Raw genomic sequence first — 19,864 nt, forward strand, 5'->3', positions numbered from 1 at the left:
AAGGTGATCTGTGAATTACCTGCTGCTACTGTACGTGTGATCTGTGAATGACCTGCTGCTACTGTACGTGTGATCTGTGAATGACCTGCTGCTACTGTACATGTGGTCTGTGAATGACCTGCTGCTACTGTACATGTGATCTGTGAATGACCTGCTGCTATGTGTGATCTGTGAATGACCTGCTGCTATGTGTGATCTCTGAATGACCTGCTGCTACTGTAAGTGTGATCTATGAATGACCTGCTGCTACTGTACATGTTATCTGTGAATGAACTGCTGCTACGTGTGATCTGTGAATGACCTGCTGCTACTGTACGTGTGATCTGTGAACGACCTGCTGCGAAGTGTAATCTGTGAATGACCTGCTGCTACTGTATGTGTGATCTGTGAATGATCTGCTGCTAAGTGTGATATGTTGATAACCTGCTGCTACTGTACGTGTGATCTATGAATGACCTGCTGCTACTGTACGTGTGATCTGTGAATGACCTGCTACTACTGTGCGTGTGATCTGTGAATGACCTGCTGCCACCTGCGGCCTGTTAATTATCTGCTGCCACCTGTGATATGTGAATTGCCTGCTTTTAACTATGATCTGTAAATTATCTGCTACTACCTGTGATCCGGGAACGGAAATGCAGCTCTCAAGTCATAAGGCCCCACCTCTGCCATGTCAAAATGCCTTAATTTGTGGGCCATGGGGGAGGGGAAAGGTTAAAATGATGCAAATCGTGATTATCCAGCAGTTTCTAGGACAGTAGGTACATGTGATACAGGGTCCAATTCAGTGAGGTTAGCAAATTCTGCTAATCAGCAGAATTTGCTAACCTTTAGCACGCATGCTGGGGGCCGCCCAGCGCTGGGAACGGCGCCTCCCCACTTCAACAAGCAGAAATTGCTAACAGTACGCAATTTCTGCTTGTTAGCAGAAAGTAAGGATGACTCCTGCCGGCGCAGCTTAGCTGCGGCCGCAGGAGTCCCGGCACCATTTTTTCTATCGCAGCGACTGCGTGTGACATCACGCAGCTGCCGCGACTGGACCCCTGACACGCCCCTGTTTGCGCGTACCAGCCCACCGTTTGGGCTGGCACCCCCCCCGCAACGCTCCGTTTCCACCAAAAAAATGGAGCGTTGTCGCCCCATCTCTGCCTGATTGACAGGCAGAGACAATCGCATTTTCTGCGGCCCCCCACAGAAAATGCGGATGCATGTGCAGTAGCGCCCGCTGCACATGCGCCCACAGCACACCTGCAATAATTCCGTACGAATCGCTACTTGCGATCCGTACTGAATTAGCTCCACAGTATCTAAATTACTAAAAAAAATATTGTCTGCATGGTTACTGATGCCTCCCTGAATTGGGTTCCTGTTGAATATACTGCAAGCATTGTTGCACAATCAAAACATTATACAGAAATCTCAGGTCTGATGACAGTAATCCTTACCGACAGTATGTGTATTTAGATTAAATCTTCCTACTGCAACAAGTCTAACATAAATGTATCTTTTAACCATCTTTTAACCATGGCAGCTCCTGATTGGCTACCGGCCCGTGAGCTCCGATTGGCTCACGGCCGGTTTTGTATTAAGAATATGACCGTGGCTCTGTTTCTCTGTGGCTGCCTGCCAGTGTACAGGCAGGCAGCTGACCTGACCCCCTGATCCTCACTACAACCACCCGGGCCCCTCAAAAGGTAAAGTTTGGTGACAGTGTGTGTGGTGTGTGGTGGGGGAAGGGGGGCATGGGGGGTCCTGCCTCTTGTAAGGGTCAGTTCTGAGCCCCATCATTTCTGATGGCAGTCCTGATCATGGGTGCAATGTGTGCAGTGCACACAGACCACTTGGTCCATGGAGAGCCCATACCGCACACACTGCATCCATGTTATACTTACTGTACCTTTCCTGACGGAGTCCCGTGTTGGGCTCTGAGGCCACGGCAAAACTCATAGCCAAAATGGCCGCTGTTCATGCACAGTAGTGAAATTAGGGGGAGATATACTAAGCAGTGAAAAGAGTGGAGAAGTGAGCCAGTGGAGAAGTTGCCCATGGCAACCAATCAGCTGCCCTGTATAATTTTATAGTCTGAAAATTATAAATGTTACTTCAGTGCTAATTGGTTGCCATGGGCAACTTCTCCACTCTTTTCACTGCTTAGTACATTTCCCCCTTAGCAGTGAAAACAGTGGAGAAGTGAGCCAGGTGTCTTAGATGCCTAAGGGGTCTATTTACTACGGATATAAAGTGGACAGAGATAAAGTACCAGCCAATAAGCTTCTAAGGGATACATTTACTAAGCAGTGATAAGAGCGGAGAAGTGAGACAGTGGAGAAGTGCCCATGGCAACCAATCAGCACTGAAGTAACATCTATAATTTGCATACTATAAAATAATACAGAGCTGCTGATTGATTGATGGGGAAATTTCTCCACTGGCTCACTTCTCTGCTCTTATCACTGCTTAGTAAATGTACCCCTAACTGCCATGTCACAGGCAGTTTGAAAAATGACAGATAGGAGCTGATTAGCTGGTACTTTATCTCCATCCACTTTATCTCCATCCAAGGTTTAGTAATCTCCGGAACATGGTGGGCTCCATGTTTCCAGAGACCTGCGTATGCGCAGTAGACTCTGGCACAATGGCGGAGCCTACCGCCCCATGGAGTGGAGAGGGCCCACCTGGAGTCTGCACACGGGCCCCTTCCTCTGTTAACACACCCTGAGACACAAGACAGATTAGAGAAACGATCCAAGTTATTTTTCTTATAGAGTTGAAACAATCCAGAGAGCATCCGATTTCCTGTGTACACATTACTGAACTATAGGAGTATGAAAGTACCTAAAGATCATCGGGGTGCCATTTTTAAATGCACTATATCAGCTCAATGACATACACATTACATTTGTGACAGGTTATTTTTTCATCAGGAATGTCATTCAGCAATCCTGATATCAGCAGCAGATCTGGCGGGTTTTGAAACAATCATTGGCCCAGGGTGCTGTGTACACACAGGGCCTGATTCAGGTCCAGACGCAACTTGAAATGGTACACAAAGCACCAATGGCCAGTACTTTGCACAAGCACAGGCCCCGTACTGCACATGTGCTGTAGGGTCCTGTATCGGCAGATGCAGACGCAGTTGCAGACATCAAGTAACTGACAGTCTGCTGTCATTTGGGGATTGGCAGAGATGGCCCCATGTATACACGCGGTATGGGGCTGAGTAAGGCGCCATACTGAGGAGGGTGCCGGGTAGCAGGAGTCAGACATCACATCTGCTCCTGAGTTGAACCGGCACCTTCCCTGACACCAGACCCTCTTAGCATTGGGGGAGCCCGGCGAGCAGAGGTGGTGGTAAGCAACACTGCTGGGGGCATCGGTGTATCTGCCACTGGTGGTATATGTTTAACTGGCGCTGGGGGGCATATGTGTATCTGGCACTGGGGACATATGTGTACCTGGCACTGGGGAATATGTGTATCTGCCACTGGGGGTATATGTGTATCTGGCACTTGCAGCATATGTGTACCTGGCACTGGGGATATATGTGCATCTGGCACTTGCAGCATATGTGTTTATAGCACTGGGGGCATATGTGTATCTGGCACTGGGGGCATATGTGTATCTGGCACTGGGGGCATATGTGTATCTGGCACTGGGAGCATATTTGTATCTGGTACTGGGGGCATATGTGTATCTGGCACTGGGGGGGGCATATGTATATCTGGCACTGCCGGGAACATATGTGTATCTGCAATTGTCTGGCCATGCCAATGTATATCTGGCACTTCAGATTTGGGTAAAATTGTCTGGCCTGCCCCTTTCTTGTGATGCCACACCCCTTTATGTGGCGCGCACTGTGCCTTTAAGAAGTTTATCCCATCAAAGGGAACCAACAAAATTTATTTGCTTACTAAAAAAAAATAGTCTTGGGCTGGCCCTGGAGACGGGGGAGGGGGGGGGTAGGTATTGCCCGCTGAGTAAACTTATGGGTCACTCAGCAGGCCTATGGTGTCACAGTTGATCCAATGCTGCATAATCAGATGCAACAGGGGATCACACATGCATGCAGAAGGCTCTACATAATTATACCAGACACCTCCTGCTGCATTAACATATCTCAGCATTGCTGCTTCTTTACTGTACCATGTTTATCCAACTTAAGTCTGTACAGTCTGTACGCATGCAATATTTCTTATCTTAAATTTTGGATTTATGATGCCCCCAAAATGTAACAAGACCAATAAATAGGCTACTATTAGATGTTGTAGTTCATCTTTTATTCAAATGTGTCACAGTTTTTTCATTTCAAAATGATGGGAACACTCGCCAAATGTTGCATTTTTGGCTGCTGAAAAATAATTGGACAATTTAGTCTGCAAACTATTTTTCTTTGCGTAATGAACCATTGATGTAAACTGTGAATTGGCCAATTTGGATGGGATTTGGATAAATCTACGCTAATAAATTGGCTAAAGTGAATCAACAAGTAATTAGGAATATGCTCAGCTGTGAAAAATGTTTGGAATCTTGTTTTGTACTAATCAGTTCGCTTATTTGAGAAAATGAGTATATTTCTGTTTACCCATACAATATGGCATCAGGGACGCTTTCCCAGGTACATACTGTAGTGCCTGTAAAACTGACAATAGATTTCATCCTTCAACTGAGATCATTTATTATATTTTTGTGCCAGAGATGAGAAACTCTACTGTAAAATAACTGAACCCCGGGGGCTGACTAATATCACATTACTGTATTTATAACACATGCAATATTAACAAATGCATGTGTGATGAAAGCTCCCCTGCAGCAGTGTTAAAGACCTCAGGATATCTAGTTTAATGTACAATATGAAGTGATTGCAGTGGGAAGAGTGTCTCTATTATATTTCATCATCATTAGGCTGTACTGTATTCTTTGTGTGTAGCAATAATCCAAGTGAGTCAAGGAGGTTCATTATTAGCAAGTAAGGCAATAATATAATGTAAAAATGACAACTGTAAGTTGTTATGGAAATAAAGACAGGTTGTGTGACGAGGTAATGCATCTGTTGCATCTGTATTACAGAACAGAATCAGATCAGTAATAGTGACAAAGTCCAACTTCCTAGATTACTTCAGCTGCTCGGGGATGCAGAGCTCAGCTGCCTGACACCTCAGGTAATCACACTGTAATTGGGAATCACTCTTTCAAGGCTGTAATTCTCAACTTGCTGCAGCTAAGTCTATAGACACCTACTAGCGCATTTGATGGAAAATAGATTTTGAACTGCATAATGTATGATACTTTTACATGCATTCGTTCCAACCTTGGTGAGGGGTAATTTAGAATGAATCCATTGATTCTACATGTACAGTATATGAGTTGTAAATTTATCGCATGTATGTACATCTTGCACCAGTACTTTGAGTCGCACTGATCTGACACTTGGGTCCCTTATGCGCTTGAAGAACTGCATGAGGGACATTAATATGCAAGTTGATTTAAGGCATCACGAAGAATGCTCCTTTAAGTTGCGTCTTATTTTGAGTTATATATAAGTTTAAAATGGAATGCGGTTATGTGTCCGGCAGTTGGGAGACCGCTAGTCACTATTACGACGCTGGGAGCGCGCCCGGTGGCATGCCAACTGACAGGGACTATTGCCACTTGTGAGTGTCTATGACTCCAATAGAGTGGGAAGAGAACCCGCCGGCACACTAAACACCGGGATCCCAGCGTCGGTATGGTGACCGACGGTATCCCAACCGCCAGTCACTCATACCTAATCCATTAAGATACATTCCTGAGCCTACATAAGATATGTGCAGTTTTCAAGTTGATGATGATGATGATTATTATTATGCAAATTTGCTCCAGGCTACAAGCTGAAGTTAACTCAAAATACAGATATGGAAATGTAAGAGGCATCCCCAAAACTAGCACTTACATCTGTAGAACAGAACCTACTGTACACAACGCGGGGTACACCCCATATAATTATAAGTACAATATGTTTAACAAAAATATATAGTGTTCAAATTAAGAAAAACATTTACTCATACACCAATCTGCAAAACCATATTAATGGGCATTTTAATGGAAGATTAAAAAGTGTTACCAGCTGTGATAAAGGAATCTGACACTTCAGCGGGACTTCTCAATGACCAGATTTCTCAACAGATATTAAAAGTAAGATGTTAGCAACGCAATCCAGCAGAGATGTTGTCATCCATCAATGTGTTGCACTTTTTTTTTAATGGGCCCCATAACAGATAAAATCTGTTCACATGAAGTAGAAATAAATTTGCATGCAGTAAAGCTTTTTTTTCCAATGCGCATACATGTAAATATGTATAGCTTGCACTGCATGTGTGCCATGGTGATCTTGGGATGGTGGCCACAGAGGGGGTTTGTACGCAAAAAGTGATGGACTATAAGGGACTGTTTTTGGGAGGTAATGGTGGAGTGGCGACTCAGACGCAGGTGTGTTGCAAATATTTCTGGGGCGTCTCTCAGTTTGCAACTGCAATCCTGTACGCTGGTACATTGGCTCCAGCCACAGTCGTGCGCACGGGGGGTGCCTGGTGCGCACAGGCACCCCTTAATGTCAGGCACCCCCCCCGCACATCACGCCTGCAATCCAATCATCGCTGTCTGTGTGCTGCTGTTGTAGCAGTGCTACTGCTACTACAGCAGCGCACTGATAGCGATGATCGAATAACCTGAGTCCTGCATCCAGCATTCACCCCTCCCGCTGCGCCGCCACCGGTCACACTGACACAGCTCCCTGTCAGCTGCACGTAACCTAAGCGGCTTCTTCGTGGACGGGTGGGCTGGCCGCACAGCCCAGCCCACCCACCGTCATAATCCGACTGCCTCGCAGTGTGACTTCAGCACGTCACACCGCGCACCCTCCCTCCCTACCTTCCTTCCCGCCCTGCTTTGTCGGCTGTCCTCCGAGTCCCGGCTCCCGCCCTTGCTCATTTCTAGACAGTGGCAGTGAGTAGTGTGTACCCTGCCCTGCCGCCCTGCCATTTTCGACTGCTGGTCCGCTGGAGGAGGGGAGGAGAACAGTATCCTGCCTGAGCCTTCAGAATGGGAGTGAGAGACTTACTCACTCACTGTCTTTGTGTGCACCAGCGCACAGTTCAGGCCAGGAAGGGGGTGGGGGTGTATAAGAATTTAAAGGGTTATTATTATTATTATTATTATTACTATATATATGTCAGAGGCGTAACTAGGGTTTTCGGAGCCAAGGGGAAGATGGAAAATGGCGCCCCCCCCCCCCCCCCAGGAAAAAAAAAACATACAAAAAGAATCATGTGCGCGCGCCTAAGGCGCGCTACACAAAAAAGGGCGTGGTCACACACCAGAAGGGGTGTGGCCATGCTCCAGAAGGGGTGTGGCCACTGAAAATGGCCCAGAGTGCCAGTTACATTGCCCCACAGTGCCAGTTACATTGCCCCACAGTGTCGGATACATTGCCCCACTCAGTGCCAGTTACATTGCCCCACAGTGCCAGTTACATTGCCCCACAGTGCCGGATACATTGCCCCACAGTGCCGGATACATTGCCCCACAGTGCCGGATACATTGCCCCACTCAGTGCCAGTTACATTGCCCCCACTCAGTGCCAGTTACATTGCTTCACAGTGCCGGTTACATTGCCCCACAGTGCCGGATACATTGCCCCACAGTGCCGGATACATTACCCCACTCAGTGCCAGTTACATTGCCCCACAGTGCCAGTTACATTGCCCACAGTGCCAGTTACATTGCCCCACAGTGCCAGATACATGCCCCACAGTGCCAGATACATTGCCCCACAGTGCCAGATACATGCCCCACTCAGTGCCAGATACATGCCCCACAGTGCCAGTTATATTGCCCCACAGTGCCGGATACAATGCCCCACAGTGCCGGATACATGCCCCACAGTGCCAGATACATTGCCCCACAGTGCCAGTTAAATGCCCCACAGTGCCAGGCCCCACTCAGTGCCAGTTACATGCCCCACAGTGCCAGGCCCCACTCAGTGCCAGTTACATGCCCCATTTGGTGCCAGTTACATGCCCCATAGTGCCAGATACATTGCCCTACAGTGCCAGATATATGCCCCACAGTGCCAGGCCCCACTCAGTGCCAGTTACATGCCCCATTTGGTGCCAGTTACATGCCCCACAGTGCCAGATACATGCCCCACAGTGCCGGATACATTGCCCCACTCAGTGCCAGTTACATAGCCCCACAGTGCCAGTTACATTGCCCCACAGTGCCGGATACATTGCCCCACAGTGCCGGATACATTGCCCCACTCAGTGCCAGTTACATTGCCCCCACTCAGTGCCAGTTACATTGCTTCACAGTGCCGGTTACATTGCCCCACAGTGCCGGATACATTGCCCCACAGTGCCGGATACATTGCCCCACTCAGTGCCAGTTACATTGCCCCACAGTGCCAGTTACATTGCCCCACAGTGCCAGTTACATTGCCCACAGTGCCAGTTACATTGCCCCACAGTGCCAGATACATGCCCCACAGTGCCAGATACATTGCCCCACAGTGCCAGATACATGCCCCACTCAGTGCCAGATACATGCCCCACAGTGCCAGTTATATTGCCCCACAGTGCCGGATACAATGCCCCACAGTGCCGGATACATGCCCCACAGTGCCAGATACATTGCCCCACAGTGCCAGTTAAATGCCCCACAGTGCCAGGCCCCACTCAGTGCCAGTTACATGCCCCACAGTGCCAGGCCCCACTCAGTGCCAGTTACATGCCCCATTTGGTGCCAGTTACATGCCCCATAGTGCCAGATTCATTGCCCTACAGTGCCAGATATATGCCCCACAGTGCCAGGCCCCACTCAGTGCCAGTTACATGCCCCATTTGGTGCCAGTTACATGCCCCACAGTGCCAGATACATGCCCCACAGTGCCAGATACATTGCCCCACAGTGCCAGATACATGCCCCACTCAGTGCCAGATACATGCCCCACAGTGCCAGTTACATTGCCCCACAGTGCCGGAAACAATGCCCCACAGTGCCGGATACATTGCCCCACTCAGTGCCAGTTACATTGCCCCCACTCAGTGCCAGTTACATTGCTTCACAGTGCCGGTTACCTTGCCCCACAGTGCCGGATACATTGCCCCACAGTGCCGGATACATTGCCCCACTCAGTGCCAGTTACATTGCCCCACAGTGCTAGTTACATTGCCCCACAGTGCCAGTTACATTGCCCACAGTGCCAGTTACATTGCCCCACAGTGCCAGATACATGCCCCACAGTGCCAGATACATTGCCCCACAGTGCCAGATACATGCCCCACTCAGTGCCAGATACATGCCCCACAGTGCCAGTTATATTGCCCCACAGTGCCGGATACAATGCCCCACAGTGCCAGATACATTGCCCCACAGTGCCAGTTAAATGCCCCACAGTGCCAGGCCCCACTCAGTGCCAGTTACATGCCCCACAGTGCCAGGCCCCACTCAGTGCCAGTTACATGCCCCATTTGGTGCCAGTTACATGCCCCATAGTGCCAGATACATTGCCCTACAGTGCCAGATATATGCCCCACAGTGCCAGGCCCCACTCAGTGCCAGTTACATGCCCCATTTGGTGCCAGTTACATGCCCCACAGTGCCAGATACATGCCCCACAGTGCCAGATACATTGCCCCACAGTGCCAGATACATGCCCCACTCAGTGCCAGATACATGCCCCACAGTGCCAGTTACATTGCCCCACAGTGCCGGAAACAATGCCCCACAGTGCCGGATACATGCCCCACAGTGCCAGATACATTGCCCCACAGTGCCAGTTAAATGCCCCACAGTACCAGGCCCCACTCAGTGCCAGTTACAAGCCCCACAGTGCCAGGCCCCACTCAGTGCCAGTTACTAGAGATGAGCGGGTTCGGTTTCTTTGAATCCGAACCCGCACGAACTTCACTTTTTTTTTCACGGGTCCGAGCGACTCGGATCTTCCCGCCTTGCTTGGTTAACCCGAGCGCGCCCGAACGTCATCATGACGCTGTCGGATTCTCGCGAGACTCGGATTCTATATAAGGAGCCGCGCGTCGCCGCCATTTTCACACGTGCATTGAGATTGATAGGGAGAGGACGTGGCTGGCGTCCTCTCCATTTAGATTAGATTTAGAAGAGAGAGAGAGAGAGAGATTGCTGTGATACTGTAGATTAGAAGAGAGTGCAGAGTGCAGACAGAGTTTAGTGACTGACGACCACAGTGACCAGTGACCACCAGAGACAGTGCAGTTGTTTGTTTTATTTAATATATCCGTTCTCTGCCTGAAAAAAACGATACACAGTCACACAGTGACTCAGTCTGTGTGCACTGCTCAGCCCAGTGTGCTGCACATCAATGTATTGTATATAAAGCTTATAATTGTGGGGGAGACTGGGGAGCACTGCAGGTTGTTATAGCAGGAGCCAGGAGTACATGATAAATAATATTATATTAAAATTAATCAGTGCACACTTTTGCTGCAGGAGTGCCACTGCCAGTGTGACTAGTGGTGACCAGTGCCTGACCACCAGTATATTAGTAGTATTGTATACTATCTCTTTATCAACCAGTCTATATTAGCAGCAGACACAGTACAGTGCGGTAGTTCACGGCTGTGGCTACCTCTGTGTCGGCACTCGGCAGGCAGTCCGTCCATCCATAATTGTATTATATACCACCTAACCGTGTTTTTTTTTTTCTTTCTTTATACCGTCGTCATAGTCATACTAGTTGTTACGAGTATACTACTATCTCTTTATCAACCAGTGTACAGTGCGGTAGTTCACGGCTGTGGCTACCTCTGTGTCGGAACTCGGCAGGCAGTCCGTCCATCCATAATTGTATTATAATATATACCACCTAACCGTGGTTTTTTTTTCGTTCTTTATACCGTCGTCATACTAGTTGTTACGAGTATACTACTATCTCTTTATCAACCAGTGTACAGTGCGGTAGTTCACGGCTGTGGCTACCTCTGTGTCGGAACTCGGCAGGCAGTCCGTCCATCCATAATTGTATTATAATATATACCACCTAACCGTGGTTTTTTTTTCGTTCTTTATACCGTCGTCATACTAGTTGTTACGAGTATACTACTATCTCTTTATCAACCAGTGTACAGTGCGGTAGTTCACGGCTGTGGCTACCTCTGTGTCGGCACTCGGCAGGCAGTCCGTCCAACCATAATTGTATTATATACCACCTAACCGTGGTTTTTTTTTCATTCTTTATACCGTCGTCATACTAGTTGTTACGAGTATACTACTATCTCTTTATCAACCAGTGTACAGTGCGGTAGTTCACGGCTGTGGCTACCTCTGTGTCGGCACTCGGCAGGCAGTCCGTCCAACCATAATTGTATTATATACCACCTAACCGTGGTTTTTTTTTCATTCTTTATACCGTCGTCATACTAGTTGTTACGAGTATACTACTATCTCTTTATCAACCAGTGTACAGTGCGGTAGTTCACGGCTGTGGCTACCTCTGTGTCGGCACTCGGCAGCCCGTCCATAATTGTATATACCAGTGACCTAACCGTGGTTTTTTTTTCTTTCTTTATACATACATACTAGTTACGAGTATACTATCTCTTTATCAACCAGTCTATATATTAGCAGCAGACACAGTACAGTGCGGTAGTTCACGGCTGTGGCTACCTCTGTGTCGGCACTCGGCAGCCCGTCCATAATTGTATATACCACCTAACCGTGGTTTTTTTTTCTTTCTTTATACATACATACTAGTTACGAGTATACTATCTCTTTATCAACCAGTCTATATATTAGCAGCAGACACAGTACAGTGCGGTAGTTCACGGCTGTGGCTACCTCTGTGTCGGCACTCGGCAGCCCGTCCATAATTGTATATACCAGTGACCTAACCGTGGGTTTTTTTTCTTTCTTTATACATACATACTAGTTACGAGTATACTATCTCTTTATCAACCAGTCTATATATTAGCAGCAGACACAGTACAGTGCGGTAGTTCACGGCTGTGGCTACCTCTGTGTCGGCACTCGGCAGCCCGTCCATAATTGTATATACCAGTGACCTAACCGTGGTTTTTTTTTCTTTCTTTATACATACATACTAGTTACGAGTATACTATCTCTTTATCAACCAGTCTATATATTAGCAGCAGACACAGTACAGTGCGGTAGTTCACGGCTGTGGCTACCTCTGTGTCGGCACTCCGCAGCCCGTCCATAATTGTATATACCAGTGACCTAACCGTGGTTTTTTTTTCTTTCTTTATACATACATACTAGTTACGAGTATACTATCTCTTTATCAACCAGTCTATATATTAGCAGCAGACACAGTACAGTGCGGTAGTTCACGGCTGTGGCTACCTCTGTGTCGGCACTCGGCAGCCCGTCCATAATTGTATATACCAGTGACCTAACCGTGGTTTTTTTTTCTTTCTTTATACATACATACTAGTTACGAGTATACTATCTCTTTATCAACCAGTCTATATATTAGCAGCAGACACAGTACAGTGCGGTAGTTCACGGCTGTGGCTACCTCTGTGTCGGCACTCGGCAGCCCGTCCATAATTGTATATACCAGTGACCTAACCGTGGTTTTTTTTTCTTTCTTTATACATACATACTAGTTACGAGTATACTATCTCTTTATCAACCAGTCTATATATTAGCAGCAGACACAGTACAGTGCGGTAGTTCACGGCTGTGGCTACCTCTGTGTCGGCACTCGGCAGCCCGTCCATAATTGTATACTAGTATCCAATCCATCCATCTGCATTGTTTACCTGAGGTGCCTTTTAGTTGTGCCTATTAAAATATGGAGAACAAAAATGTTGAGGTTCCAAAATTAGGGAAAGATCAAGATCCACTTCCACCTCGTGCTGAAGCTGCTGCCACTAGTCATGGCCGAGACGATGAAATGCCAGCAACATCGTCTGCCAAGGCCGATGCCCAATGGCATAGTACAGAGCATGTCAAAACCAAAACACCAAATATCAGTAAAAAAAGGACTCCAAAACCTAAAATAAAATTGTCGTAGGAGAAGCGTAAACTTGCCAATATGCCATTTACCACACGGAGTGGCAAGGAACGGCTGAGGCCCTGGCCTATGTTCATGGCTAGTGGTTCAGCTTCACATGAGGATGGAAGCACTCAGCCTCTCGCTAGAAAACTGAAAAGACTCAAGCTGGCAAAAGCACCGCAAAGAACTGTGCGTTCTTTGAAATCCCAAATCCACAAGGAGAGTCCAATTGTGTCGGTTGCGATGCCTGACCTTCCCAACACTGGACGTGAAGAGCATGCGCCTTCCACCATTTGCACGCCCCCTGCAAGTGCTGGAAGGAGCACCCGCAGTCCAGTTCCTGATAGTCAGATTGAAGATGTCAGTGTTGAAGTACACCAGGATGAGGAGGATATGGGTGTTGCTGGCGCTGGGGAGGAAATTGACCAGGAGGATTCTGATGGTGAGGTGGTTTGTTTAAGTCAGGCACCCGGGGAGACACCTGTTGTCCGTGGGAGGAATATGGCCGTTGACATGCCAGGTGAAAATACCAAAAAAATCAGCTCTTCGGTGTGGAGGTATTTCACCAGAAATGCGGACAACAGGTGTCAAGCCGTGTGTTCCCTTTGTCAAGCTGTAATAAGTAGGGGTAAGGACGTTAACCACCTCGGAACATCCTCCCTTATACGTCACCTGCAGCGCATTCATAATAAGTCAGTGACAAGTTCAAAAACTTTGGGTGACAGCGGAAGCAGTCCACTGACCAGTAAATCCCTTCCTCTTGTAACCAAGCTCACGCAAACCACCCCACCAACTCCCTCAGTGTCAATTTCCTCCTTCCCCAGGAATGCCAATAGTCCTGCAGGCCATGTCACTGGCAAGTCTGACGAGTCCTCTCCTGCCTGGGATTCCTCCGATGCATCCTTGCGTGTAACGCCTACTGCTGCTGGCGCTGCTGTTGTTGCCGCTGGGAGTCGATGGTCATCCCAGAGGGGAAGTCGTAAGCCCACTTGTACTACTTCCAGTAAGCAATTGACTGTTCAACAGTCCTTTGCGAGGAAGATGAAATATCACAGCAGTCATCCTACTGCAAAGCGGATAACTGAGTCCTTGACAACTATGTTGGTGTTAGACGTGCGTCCGGTATCCGCCGTTAGTTCACAGGGAACTAGACAATTTATTGAGGCAGTGTGCCCCCGTTACCAAATACCATCTAGGTTCCACTTCTCTAGGCAGGCGATACCGAGAATGTACACGGACGTCAGAAAAAGACTCACCAGTCTCCTAAAAAATGCAGTTGTACCCAATGTCCACTTAACCACGGACATGTGGACAAGTGGAGCAGGGCAGGGTCAGGACTATATGACTGTGACAGCCCACTGGGTAGATGTATGGACTCCCGCCGCAAGAACAGCAGCGGCGGCACCAGTAGCAGCATCTCGCAAACGCCAACTCTTTCCTAGGCAGGCTACGCTTTGTATCACCGCTTTCCAGAATACGCACACAGCTGAAAACCTCTTACGGCAACTGAGGAAGATCATCGCGGAATGGCTTACCCCAATTGGACTCTCCTGTGGATTTGTGGCATCGGACAACGCCAGCAATATTGTGTGTGCATTAAATATGGGCAAATTCCAGCACGTCCCATGTTTTGCACATACCTTGAATTTGGTGGTGCAGAATTTTTTAAAAAACGACAGGGGCGTGCAAGAGATGCTGTCGGTGGCCAGAAAAATTGCGGGACACTTTCGGCGTACAGGCACCACGTACAGAAGACTGGAGCACCACCAAAAACTACTGAACCTGCCCTGCCATCATCTGAAGCAAGAAGTGGTAACGAGGTGGAATTCAACCCTCTATATGCTTCAGAGGTTGGAGGAGCAGCAAAAGGCCATTCAAGCCTATACAATTGAGCACGATATAGGAGATGGAATGCACCTGTCTCAAGTGCAGTGGAGAATGATTTCAACGTTGTGCAAGGTTCTGATGCCCTTTGAACTTGCCACACGTGAAGTCAGTTCAGACACTGCCAGCCTGAGTCAGGTCATTCCCCTCATCAGGCTTTTGCAGAAGAAGCTGGAGGCATTGAAGAAGGAGCTAAAAGGGAGCGATTCCGCTAGGCATGTGGGACTTGTGGATGCAGCCCTTAATTCGCTTAACAAGGATTCACGGGTGGTCAATCTGTTGAAATCAGAGCACTACATTTTGGCCACCGTGCTCGATCCTAGATTTAAAGCCTACCTTGGATCTCTCTTTCCGGCAGACACAGGTCTGCTGGGGTTGAAAGACCTGCTGGTGACAAAATTGTCAAGTCAAGCGGAACGCGACCTGTCAACATCTCCTCCTTCACATTCTCCCGCAACTGGGGGTGCGAGGAAAAGGCTCAGAATTCCGAGCCCACCCGCTGGCGGTGATGCAGGGCAGTCTGGAGCGACTGCTGATGCTGACATCTGGTCCGGACTGAAGGACCTGACAACGATTACGGACATGTCGTCTACTGTCACTGCATATGATTCTCTCAACATTGATAGAATGGTGGAGGATTATATGAGTGACCGCATCCAAGTAGGCACGTCACACAGTCCGTACTTATACTGGCAGGAAAAAGAGGCAATTTGGAGGCCCTTGCACAAACTGGCTTTATTCTACCTAAGTTGCCCTCCCACAAGTGTGTACTCCGAAAGAGTGTTTAGTGCCGCCGCTCACCTTGTCAGCAATCGGCGTACGAGGTTACATCCAGAAAATGTGGAGAAGATGATGTTCATTAAAATGAATTATAATCAATTCCTCCGCGGAGACATTGACCAGCAGCAATTGCCTCCACAAAGTACACAGGGAGCTGAGATGGTGGATTCCAGTGGGGACGAATTGATAATCTGTGAGGAGGGGGATGTACACGGTGATATATCGGAGGGTGAAGATGAGGTGGACATCTTGCCTCTGTAGAGCCAGTTTGTGCAAGGAGAGATTAATTGCTTCTTTTTTGGGGGGGGTCCAAACCAACCCGTCATATCAGTCACAGTCGTGTGGCAGACCCTGTCACTGAAATGATGGGTTGGTTAAAGTGTGCATGTCCTGTTTTGTTTATACAACATAAGGGTGGGTGGGAGGGCCCAAGGATAATTCCATCTTGCACCTCTTTTTTCTTTTCTTTTTCTTTGCATCATGTGCTGATTGGGGAGGGTTTTTTGGAAGGGACATCCTGCGTGACACTGCAGTGCCACTCCTAAATGGGCCCGGTGTTTGTGTCGGCCACTAGGGTCGCTAATCTTACTCACACAGTCAGCTACCTCATTGCGCCTCTTTTTTTCTTTGCGTCATGTGCTGTTTGGGGAGGGTTTTTTGGAAGGGACATCCTGCGTGACACTGCAGTGCCACTCCTAGATGGGCCCGGTGTTTGTGTCGGCCACTAGGGTCGCTAATCTTACTCACACAGCTACCTCATTGCGCCTCTTTTTTTCTTTGCGTCATGTGCTGTTTGGGGAGGGTTTTTTGGAAGGGACATCCTGCGTGACACTGCAGTGCCACTCCTAGATGGGCCCGGTGTTTGTGTCGGCCACTAGGGTCGCTTATCTTACTCACACAGCGACCTCGGTGCAAATTTTAGGACTAAAAATAATATTGTGAGGTGTGAGGTATTTAGAATAGACTGAAAATGAGTGTAAATTATGGTTTTTGAGGTTAATAATACTTTGGGATCAAAATGACCCCCAAATTCTATGATTTAAGCTGTTTTTTAGTGTTTTTGGAAAAAAACACCCGAATCCAAAACACACCCGAATCCGACAAAAATAATTCGGTGAGGTTTTGCCAAAACGCGTTCGAACCCAAAACACGGCCGCGGAACCGAACCCAAAACCAAAACACAAAACCCGAAAAATTTCAGGCGCTCATCTCTACCAGTTACATGCCCCATTTGGTGCCAGTTACATGCCCCACAGTGCCAGATACATTGCCCCACAGTGCCAGATATATGCCCCACAGTGCCAGGCCCCACTCAGTGCCAGTTACATGCCCCATTTTTGTGCCAGTTACATGCCCCACAGTGCAAGATACATTGCCCCACAGTGCCAGATATATGCCCCACAGTGCCAGGCCCCCTCAGTGCCAGTTACATGCCCCATTTGGTGCCAGTTACATGCCCCACAGTGCCAGATACATTGCCCCACAGTGCCAGTTACGTGCCCCACAGTGCCAGTTACATTGCCCCACAGACAGTGCCAGATACATGCCCCACAGTGCTAGTTACATTGCCCCACAGACAGTGCCAGATACATGCCCCACAGTGCCAGGCCCCACTTGGTGCCAGATACATGCCACCCCGTACCGCCGGACCGCCCCCCCATGCCGCCGCCGACCCCCCCCCCCGTCACTTATCGGCCGGTGGCTTCTTGTTGCTATATGAGGGGAGGAGAGCGCAGCGCCTCTCCTTCCCCTCGCCGCTCCAGGTCTCCGGCGGCGGTCTGGCGCCGGTTCGCCAGCCAATCAGAGCTCGCGGACCAGTAGCCAATCAGGAGCCGGTCCGCAAGCTCTGATTGGCTAGCGCCGGAGACCGGACACAGCAGCGCTGCTGGCAGCGCTGCTAGTGCTGGCAGCGGCAGTGAGGGGAGGGAGAGACGCTGCGCTCTCCTCCCCTCACATTTAGGGGTGACAGGGGCGAGTTGGGCATGATGCCCTGGACGCTGGCGGCGCTCCCCTCTCCTGGGCCTGCCAAGGCGCCCAGGGCACGTGCCCCACTCGCCCTACCCTAGATACGCCTCTGATATATATATATATATATATATATACACACAGTATAAATAAATAAATATATATATATATATATATATATATATATATATACACAGTATAAATAAATATATATATATATATATATGGCGAAGTTTCCCCAGGGCGCTAATGAATTCCTTTGGTATATCTAAATTTCTCACTTTTAATAAAACTTCATAATTCACTTATATTAGAACTTTCATAAAATCAATTCTGTTTATTTAACAAAGTACAATTGGATACATTATGTCACAATATGTCTACAGTGACCAATAACAAAGTTTTGTACAGATGTTTATGTTGATTCCAGTATATTTCAATCACCAAACAACAGAGAAGTCTTCCTCAAAGACAAGACAATTGCTGCTGTCTTAACCCAACGCGTTTCGTCCTATGGACTTCATCAGGGGTTGTACTTATAATCAAAGGATCACTATAAGAATGAGCAACTTAACGTATCTTCAATGATACATAAAAACACTTAAAAGTGATATCGTACTAGATCTCACCACATGGAATATCTAATCAGTGGATGATTGAATATTTATCCATTTTGCTGAACCCAGTTATATTTCTGAGGGCAATTGCGTTTTTGACCAATTGCGTTGAAAATTAGTACATAGAGCAGCTTTTCACATCCAAGCGTGAATTTTTACATAAAACTGAAAGCTGTGAATGAGCCTCTCTATATTCAGTAATGTTCCTAGCTGCTGCAATATATATATATTTCCCAAGTCAGTCGGCACTCTCAATCAAAAAGCAGCTTCCTCCGGTGCCAGAATGATTGAAAAGATATGCATCCAATAAAAACGGCACTCAGAGATAATATAATGAAAAACTGGATATATTCCAGTTTTTCATTATATTATCTCTGAGTGCCATTTTTATTGGATGCATATATATATATATATATATATATATATCTATCTTGTAGAAAGCGGCACTCCTAGGACTTACTTATAGATAATATAAATGGGTGACGAGCACCACAATAAGCTGTTAACGTTTCAGTTTTATTAGAAATACTTTTGTCAGTTTTTGTAATAAAACTGAAATGTTAACAGCTTTTTGTGGTGCTCGTCACCCATTTATATTATCTATAAGTAAGTCCAAGGAGTGCCGCCTTCTACAAGCTATCTTTAATTTGCTGCAAGGCGTTTTGGGGAAGGCAATCGGGCAACTAACGGATCATCCATTGAGTGCCAGCTCTTTACACCTTTTTATATATATATATATATATATATATATATATATATATATATATATAAAATCTATCCTTACAGCAGCAGCCGGCACTCCCATAAAAGCACAACTTGCTCAAGTGCTCAGAAAGATATATAAAGGTCCATAAATAACTAGCACACAGAGACAGCAAAATGATTCAAAAGCAATATGTAATATCCATGGCAAGAAAATATGGTGTTAGGCACGCCAAGTAGGCGGGGTTAGGCACGCCCAGTGGGTGGGGCTAGGCACGGCCCAGTGGGCGGGGCTAGGCACGCCACACCAGTCGTGCACCCCCTAATAAAATGTGCTGCGCACGCCTATGGCTCCAGCTTCGTACTTCCAGGGACTATACTGCGCAAATATAGTGTTACTCATCTGAGAAAAGCAGTTGCATACATCTCTGAATGAGGCCCTTAGTGCAATGTCACACTGACGCATAACAGAATCTGCCTGAAAATCCTTCCGTTACTTTACTTAAATTTACTTAAATTAACATGAATCCCACAGCTCTGTACAAAAGGATTTTGTAGAGAGATTCGATGGTGGAGAAACATACCTCCTCCTGTGATTTCCTGCACGACCTCCTGACATTGTGAGCAAGGAAAATATCACAGCACAAGCATTAAGTTACAATAAGTGTTATTAGCAAATAGGATACTAGTAGAGTGTATAGGCAACTTTTGTAGCTCCTAAACCTGTTGCTGACTGCTGCTTTAGGTGCTTACTATGATCTAACGTGTGTAAGGGGCTCAATCTGGTGGGGAAGATAAAGTGGATGGAGATAAAGTACCAGCCAATCAGCTCCTAACTGCCATGTTATAAGCTGTATTTGAAAAATGACAGTTAGGAGCTGGT

At 47.4% G+C, this 19,864-nt stretch overlaps 1 long non-coding RNA gene across 1 annotated transcript in view; it reads left to right on the plus strand.

Annotated features, from left to right (window-relative positions):
* Positions 1 to 1,607: 1,607 nt before the first annotated feature.
* Positions 1,608 to 19,864, plus strand: part of LOC134911189 (uncharacterized) — a 103,565-nt gene continuing 85,308 nt past the window's right edge. The window contains exons 1-2 of the long non-coding RNA XR_010176393.1: positions 1,608 to 1,694; positions 5,068 to 5,159. This is a non-coding gene — a long non-coding RNA (uncharacterized LOC134911189). The remainder of the gene's footprint in view (positions 1,695 to 5,067; positions 5,160 to 19,864) is intronic.

This window comes from Pseudophryne corroboree, chromosome 4 (assembly GCF_028390025.1).
Source record: "Pseudophryne corroboree isolate aPseCor3 chromosome 4, aPseCor3.hap2, whole genome shotgun sequence".
Lineage (NCBI taxonomy): Eukaryota > Metazoa > Chordata > Amphibia > Anura > Myobatrachidae > Pseudophryne > Pseudophryne corroboree.